Source organism: Theropithecus gelada, chromosome 18 (genome assembly GCF_003255815.1).
Source record: "Theropithecus gelada isolate Dixy chromosome 18, Tgel_1.0, whole genome shotgun sequence".
Lineage (NCBI taxonomy): Eukaryota > Metazoa > Chordata > Mammalia > Primates > Cercopithecidae > Theropithecus > Theropithecus gelada.
Window position 1 is genome coordinate 51,710,128 of NC_037686.1, and position 8,885 is coordinate 51,719,012.

Below are 8,885 nucleotides of genomic sequence, written 5' to 3' on the forward strand. Positions count from 1 at the left end.
AGCAGGCCGGGCATGGTGGCTCACACCTATAATCCCATCACTTTGGGAGGCCAAGGCAGGTGGATCACCCTAGATCAGGAGTTCAAAACCAGCCTGCTCAACATGGTGAAATTCTGTCTCTAATGAAAATACAAATGAGCCAGGCATGGTGGCGCCCACCTGTAGTCCCAGCTACTCGGAAGGCTGAGGCAGGAGAATCGCTCAAACCCAGGAAGCAGAGGTTGCAGTGAGCTGAGATGGTGCCACTGCACTCCAGCCTGGGTGACAGAGCAAGACTCTTATCTCCAAAAAAAAAAAAAAAAAAAAAAAAAAAATTATATATATATTATGTATAGATAATATATAATACATATATAAAATATATAATCATGTATATTTTTTACTTCCTCTCTCTCTATATATATATGGAATTAAAAATTAAGAGCTGATCACCAGGAAGATGATCTTAAGTTTCAGGTATACATACAAAATACGCTTTTGTTTTTATGTATTTGGGTGATACATCAATAGCTGAGTAACAAATGCATACAGAAGAATGCCAGCAAAATGTTACTTGCAAAATGAGAAAAAGGAAAATGTAGGCTTACACTGCATGGCAAAGACCACTTCTTCCTCCCAAACACATTTTCTGCAAATTCCTTACTCCTACCACAGCAAGTAGTCCAAAGAACAGCTGTTCTACCCTGAAGCTCTGGTGGGCGTGCCTCACCAGTGTCAGCAGGCTAGTGAGTTTCCATCCTAGGTTCTTTGACCAAGTGAAATTTCCTCTTGAAATTTTTGGGCAGCCAAGAAATGTATAAAATATGACTCAGAGGAACCCTTCATCTATCCCAAAGGATAGTCTGAAAATAAAAAGTAATGTGCCAAATGTAGGATGCTATTTATGCCATTTAATTTACACACACACACACATGCGTGCACACACACACACACTTTGCAAATTTCAGATGCTGTAAGGATTCCAGATGGTAGTTCTTAATTTTAACATACATCTTCTAAATAAGGAACCTACCCTTAGTTAGCTACCTTAAAAACTTGGCTCCTACTCAGGAGGTGTAATACACTCTGCTTAAATGGATCCTTGAAACTTCTTGTTTTCTTTGACAATTTTTGTTTTTGTTTTCTCAGTTTTGAATCTCACATCCTTACCAAGTTAGTTGTAAGCCTTTGGAATACGACAATGTGAATGTCTTTTTTTTTTTTTTTTTTTTTTGAGACGGAGTCTCGCTCTGTCAGCCAGGCTGGAGTGCAGTGGCTGGATCTCAGCTCACTGCAAGCTCCGCCTCCCGGGTTTATGCCATTCTCCTGCCTCAGCCTCCCAAGTAGCTGGGACTACAGGCACCTGCTACCTCGCCTGGCTAGTTCTTTTGTATTTTTTAGTAGAGACGGGGTTTCACCATAGTAGCCAGGATAGTCTCGATCTCCTGACCTCATGATCCGCCCGTCTCGGCCTCCCAAAGTGCTGGGATTACAGGCTTGAGCCACCATGCCCGGCCGAATGTCTTTCTTTATAAAGATCATGGTAACCAGAAAACAATCTATAGTAGATGCACAGAGTATAAATAGAAAGGATTATTCATAACATCCCACTACAGCAAACTACAAACCAGCAAGACAGGGAGAAACAAAATACATCCCCAACAACCAGAAAACAAATTATAAAATGGCAGTAATAAGTTCTCACCTATCAGTAGTTACTTTGAATGTAAATGGGTTAAATTTTCTAATACGAGGACAGAGTGGCTGAATGGATTAAAAAAAGACCCAAGTACCCAACTGTATGCTGCCTACAAGAGACTCAGCTCTCTCTTAAGGATGCACATAGACTGAAAATGAAGGGATGAGAAGATACTGTATGCAAATGGAACCAGAAGAGAGCAGAGGGTAGCTATACCTACATCAGACAAAGCAACTTCAAGTCAAAAGCAACAAAAGAGACAAAGGACATTATATAACAATGAAAGGGTCAATTCATCGAAAGGATATAACAAATATAAATGTGTCCAACATTGAATGAAACACCTAAACATATAAAGCAAATTTTAATAGATCTGAAGGGAGATACAAACTATAATACAACAATAGTAGGGGACATCAATACCCCACTTTCAATAATGGATGACCATCCAGACAGAAAATTAATAAGGAAACATTGGACTTGAACTACACTTTATGACCTGACAGATGTATACAGAACATCCCATCCAACAGTAACAGGACACATATTTTTCTCAAGTACACACAGAACTTTCTCCAGGATGGATCATATGTTTGGCCACAATACAAATCTAAACAAATTTCAGGGGATCAAAATTATATCAAGTATCTTTTCTGACCACAATGGTATGAAACTTGAAATCAGTAACATGAGAAATCTTGGAAAATTCACAAATATGTAGAAATTAAACAACATGGGTCAAAGAAGAACTAAAAAAGAAAATCAAAAAAATCCTAAGACAAATAGAAACAACATACCAAAAACCTATGGGATGCAACAGAAGCAGTTCCAAGAGGGAAATTTATAGCAAGAAATGCCCGTATTTCTGCAAAAAGTCTCTCTTCGTGCTACTAGAAGTTTCTGGAGTAGCGAGTTGTCATTCTATAGTCACTGTTAGCCCCAATCAACCCATTCTGAATAGCCCAGCCTCAATTCACATGGTTTGAGTATGAGGCTGAATTTGAGACTTGGCTTCTCTCAGTCTTTTCAGAGTATTTTCTTTTCACATCCATTTTTTCTTCACAGTCCCAATGGATTTTGAACGTTTTAGTAAAGATTTAATACATTGGATAAAGCTTTCATGATCTTAGCCTACATTTTTCTAGGCATTTGCTCATTCATATTTGCTGCCTTCTTTGGAAATTTAGATTTGGGGGTACCCTAGATCCTGTTTCAATTACGGTCTCAGCAGAATGCAGTACAGCACACTGAAAAAGGTTTAACTTTGAAGAAATTAAGGAAGGTACTATAGGCCGGGCGCGGTGGCTCAAGCCTGTAATCCCAGCACTTTGGGAGGCCGAGGCGGGTGGATCACGAGGTCAGGAGATCGAGACCATCCTGGCTAACATGGTGAAACCCCGTCTCTACTAAAAATACAAAAAACTAGCCGGGCGTGGTGGCGGGCGCCTGTAGTCCCAGCTACTCGGAGGCTGAGGCAGGAGAATGGCGTGAACCTGAGAGGCGGAGCTTGCAGTGAGCCGAGATCGCGCCACTGCACTCCAGCCTGGGTGACACAGCGCGAGACTCTGTCTCAAAAAAAAAAAAAAAAAAAAAAAAAAAAAAAAAAAAGGAAGGTACTATATACACAGAGCTGTGCGCTGGAACAAGGCTCGAGAAGCCTGAGTAGGGGCGGGAGCTAGAGCTGGAGCTGGAGCTGTGGGAAAAGGGCACTCAGGAGGAGCCACTGCCAGAGCCACGGTGAAGCCAGGAAGGTGTGGGGAGCGGAATCACCGGTAAGCCATCTCATCACACTCAAAGATTTCCTGCCCACACCTCCCACCTGCCAAAGCTAAATACAAGCTAGAGGACAAAGCAGCCACAGTAATAGTTTATAGATGTCCGTGTGTTGGGCACAAAACAGGACAAAGAAGGGTGGACGAAGGATCTGGGTTTCCGAGTGGAAGGTTACAATGATCACTGACACCTGGCAGGCACTTTCAGCAGAGCGTGTTCTATGCCTGTTTAGTCAACATGCATCTCATCCCCTACAGGTAGGCTCTCTGATGGAACACAGTACTTCAGATTCTACATTTACCCTTTCTAATTACCTTGCCAGGTTTCTCCTGGAATTATACCTTTTCCCTAGTGGTTATTTTTATGCAAGGAAACAGAATCGCACTTCCCAGAAGATATTCCTTACCAGTTTCTAAATTCAATTTATGAGGTTAGTTCTGACTCATCATGTAGCACTATTTATAATGTTTCCCAGTATTTAAGGGAACTGATTATTAAATTTGCCATGCTATTTTATTGCAAGTTGCTCATCCTCAAGCTTTTCTTACAGTTAGAACTGTACATTACATGACCATGGCAGATCTGTTTGCAAACACAATCCTTGGCAAGACCATGTTTTCACCCGGGGGAGTTCTATAATTAGAGTCCACCATAGCACACCTCCAAGTCCAACTCAGTTCCAGAAAGTGTGGGTTTCGCCCGAGCCCATGAGTCATTTCCTGACCTTCAGGTCAAGTCATGCTTAATTGGATTGGTTATTTTTGGAGAACAAATGTTATTTTTTAAGAAAGAACAAGGTAGGCACAGGTCTGCTGATCAGAGAGGATGGTGTGATGTTGACAAGAGTTAACGGGAAGTAGAGCAACATCTTCCACCCTTTCCACGGTGGAAACAGATGCATCTGTAAGCAGGAATAATGAATGTCTCTACTTTGCCAGTTCAGCTCAGCACCTGAACTTCCCTTTCCAGTGTTGGGGGCACCTGCCATTATATGAATCTTGGCAAGAGATGGATCTTACCTCCCACTGCGGAATCCAGAAGGTCACTCGCCCTGACTCCCAGCAGCCTAACTTCAGGCACAGGGTGACCAAAACTATGCTCCTACTCGACTCTTCAGTAGGTGATACAAAGGAGCAGGCCAGTTAAACACATTTGTCTGGTGGCATGATGGTGGCATGGTGGCAATGGCCGTGGTGACTCTGAATTGAGAGTAACTTTGTGAATTGTCAAAGTGAGGGAAGTCAGTTTGTCTTTAAGGAACTACTGTATTGTCTTGGACACAAGCAGTGCCAACATCATGGGGAGAACCTCAAGTTTAGACTCTTGGTTCCCTCTGAATAAGACACCAGCTAAACAACATGCCAGTATCCATTGTTTCAGAAGAGACCAAGATAAATGGAAATGAGTGCCTTTCAATTGCTATGAGACCAGCCCCGGAAGACCTCCCCGCTCCCGTCACCATACCTAACCTCACCTCCTATCACTTCCCCCCACTCCCACGTCACTCCCTCTTTTTCGTTCCTATCCACGATTCATATTCCTGTTACAGGACCTCGGCACATGCTCTTCCCTCTCCTGGAATGCTCTTTCCCAGTTCTCCTCATGAGGGCTTTTCACATGTTTCACATCCGGTCCACACAGAAGTCCCCTGCCTGGAGAGCCTTCCCCGATTCCCTTACTGAAATGTGCCCACCCCACTGAGCACACACCTGCCTTGCCACTCTCCATCTCTGCTCCCCCCGTTTTCTCCCTGGCACTTATCACTGCCTGACATGATACACTTATGTGCTAAATGTCTGCCATCCCCCGGACGAATGTTCTAAGATTTTCCATGAACTCTCTGCTTGCTTTCTATCTGAAACTGCCATTTCCTCTCATTGCAAGAGGCATTCTTCCTTTTCCAGCCTGAGAGCAGTGGGTATTAGTTATATTTTCCCCTGTGATCCTTATTCTTGACAGTCGAGACTGATCCTTGTTTTCTCAAACCCATTGCCAAGTGATGGGAGGCCGAATGCCCTTTCCTTTTCAATAGTTACTTGAATAACATGACCGTGTCATAAATAATAGCACCAGCCAGTTGATTGCGGCTGCTTCCGGAAACGTTAGCGGCCCGCTTTCAGGAAACGAAGGCATTATTTATTTTCATGTCCTATTTTTATGCCCAGCAAACTGCTTGCAAAAAAACAAAAAACAAAACAGGTACCTAAAATATTTTTGTAAAATGACTGAGCCTCCTTGAGCCTTGATTAGTCATAATTTTTTTTGTCTTAGGGGTTGGGACAAAGGAAGGATCTTGAGCTATTAATTAACCAGAAGTAAGATCCTCTTTTTCCTTTTTATTTAGGTAGTATTTTTAAACCATCGTAAGTGGTTTTTATTACTAATGATTAACATGTAGAGGTGGGTTCTGCTCATTGTATTTCTTCCCCACTTGAAAAAAGATGAAGTATTTACTGCTGAATTCTAAAAGCAATGTCATTCTTACTTTCAGTGACTACATGACACCAGCAACTAACCCGGGAATAAATCCAAGTTTCAGAGATTTTTCTGTTTAATCATTCATACAGACTTCCCTTGGTATTGGCAGTGGAAAAGTTCCAGAACCACTTCCTGTGAATATCAAAACCCACTGATACTCCCGGATATAAAATTGTCTCATATTTGCATATAATCTACACACATTCTCCCCTATACTTTAAATCATCTCTACAGTACATACAATACCTAATATGATGTAAGTAGTTGTTACACTATATTGTCTTTTTATTTTTATTTTTATTTTTATTTTTTTTGAGACGGAGTCTGGCTCTGTCGCCTGGGCTGGAGTGCAGTGGCCGGATCTCAGCTCACTGCAAGCTCCGCCTCCCAGGTTCACACCATTCTCCTGCCTCAGTCTCCTGAGTAGCTGGGACTACAGGCGCCCGCCACCTCACCCGGCTAGTTTTTTGTATTTTTTTTAGTAGAGATGGGGTTTCACCGTGTTAGCCAGTTGTTTTTTACTCCTCTGAATATTTTCTTTCAATCTATGGATTTGAAACCAGCAGATACAAAGGACTGACTGTATTCAAATTATCTAAACCTCTAGTTTTTTCAATCCCCTCCCTCACCTTTTCCTAAGGTAGAAATATGATTAAGCAAAACAAATCCCAAAAAGCAACTTGGCAGTGAGAGCTCTAATGCTAACAAACATTTATTTAGGACTCGGGATTCTATAAATGTTTTTGTATCATGAGCTTTAGGTTCATGCTATAATACAACTGTGTGAACTGGGCTGAGTTCACAATTTTACAGATAGGGAAACTGAACCTGCTTCTGTAAGAGCCAGGACTTAAACCCTGGTTTCTGGCACCAAATTTGGTTTCTTTTTTCCTACAAGTTGTTGATATATCTATATATTCCAAGTGGGATGCTTTCATTTTTGCATCGAAATTTCAGTGTCTACTTCAATTAGACAGCACTTTCAGAGGTGTTTAATAATAACGCATTAATGGTAAAAAAAAAAAAAATCCTTTTTGTATTGTTTGTTTTTTGTACAGATGGGGTTTTGCCATGTTGCCCAGGCTGGTCTTGAACTCCTGAGCTCAAAGAAATCTGCCTGCTTCGGCCTCCCAGAGTGCTGGGAATAGAGGCGTGAGCCACTGTGCCCAGCCAAAAATACTTTTGAAGGTAGATGCAGAGGATTTCAAAGTTGGAGGAGACCTAAGAGGTAATTTGTACAAGGACCATCTGAGGCTTGAATCTCTCTAATGCCTTCATTCGTGGTCAACCAATAGCTGAGCTCTTCCAAGGCTGGAGACCGTGATGTCATTTGAAAGAGCCCCAGTTCAACTTCGAGTAGTTTTGACTACTAGAAAATTCTGTGTTTTAAAGCTGCCCCCCTTTGTAACTTGGATCTAAATTATCTGTTTTTTTTTTTTTTCCCCAGGGAATTATTTACCTGATAGTGTGTTAACTATTTCAGCTTGTGTGCCTGAATGTTTTTTTCAAGCCAATAAAAAAATCCTAAACTGCCACAGTACCTACTGTTTATTAAGAGTCTACAAAAGGTCAGATACTCTAATGTCCCCTTGTAGATACATTATCAGGATATCTGGTATATTATCTGCCAGGTTTGTAGTGGGCATTTAGAATATAAGGACAATACATAGTATTTCTTGAGTATTTATAATAGGCCAGTAACTCTTTCAATACTTTTTGGTTTTTTTTGAGACAGGGTCTTGCTCTGTTGTCCAAGCTGGTGTGCCATAGCACAAACTCAGCTCACTGCATCCTCGACCTCCTGGCCGCAGGCAAACATCCCACCTCAGACTGCCAGATATCTGGGATTACAGGTGTGTGCTACTCTGCTTGGCTAATTTTATAAATTTTTGGTAGAGACGGGTCTCTCACCATGTTGCCCAGGCTGGTTGACCTCCTGGGCTCAAGTGAGCCTCCTGCTCAGCCTCCCAAAGTGCTGGGATTATAAACATGAGCCACTACACCCAGACTCTTTCAGTACTTTTAACATTTTTTGTTTTTTTTTTTTTAAGACATAGGATCTTGCTCTGATGCGTATGCTGGAGTGCAGTTGTGTAATCATAGCTCACTGTAACCTGTAATTCCTGGGCTCACGCAGTCCTCCTGCCTTGGCCTCCCAAAGTGCTGGGATGGCAGGAATGAGCCACCACACTTGGCCTTCTTTTAATACTTTATATTAAATTTCATAATTCCAAGGTGTAGAAACTATTAGTATCTTCATTTTCAAGATAAGATCAATGAGACAGCACAATTGCTCTAGGTCACACAGCCAGTAAGGAACAGCTTTGGCTCTTAATCACTACCCAGAAGGCCTGAGAACATCCCAGGATGATAAAAAGAGCACAGTGCCTGCTCTCCTGGAGCTTCCAGTCTAAAAGAAAAAAGGAGGCAGAAATAGATACCTTCAAAGTGAGAAGGTAAAGGGAATGTGCAAAGCAATTAGGCGGCAGAGAGAACAGGCTATTCTCATAGCCTACTCTCAGAGGGGAAGCCCAGAAGGGCTTCCTGGAAGAGCCAACACCTACTTAGAAGAAGTGGGAATAGATGAGGATGCCCAGCAGGAGGGGAGCTGGGAGAAGGTCACTCCAGACAGAGGGCAGGGCATGAACAAAGGAACCGAAGTCGGCCGGGCGCGGTGGCTCACGCCTGTAATCCCAGCACTTTGGGAGGCCGAGGCGGGCGGATCACGAGGTCAGGAGATCGAGACCATCCTGGCTAACATGGTGAAACCCCGTCTCTACTAAAAATGCAAAAAATTAGCCGGGCGAAGCGGCGGGCGCCTGTAGTCCCAGCTACTCGGGAGGCTGAGGCAGGAGAATGGCGTGAACCCGGGAGGCGGAGCTTGCAGTGAGCCGAGATCGCGCCACTGCACTCCAGCCTGGGCGACTAAGCGAGACTCTGTCTCAAAAAAAAAAAA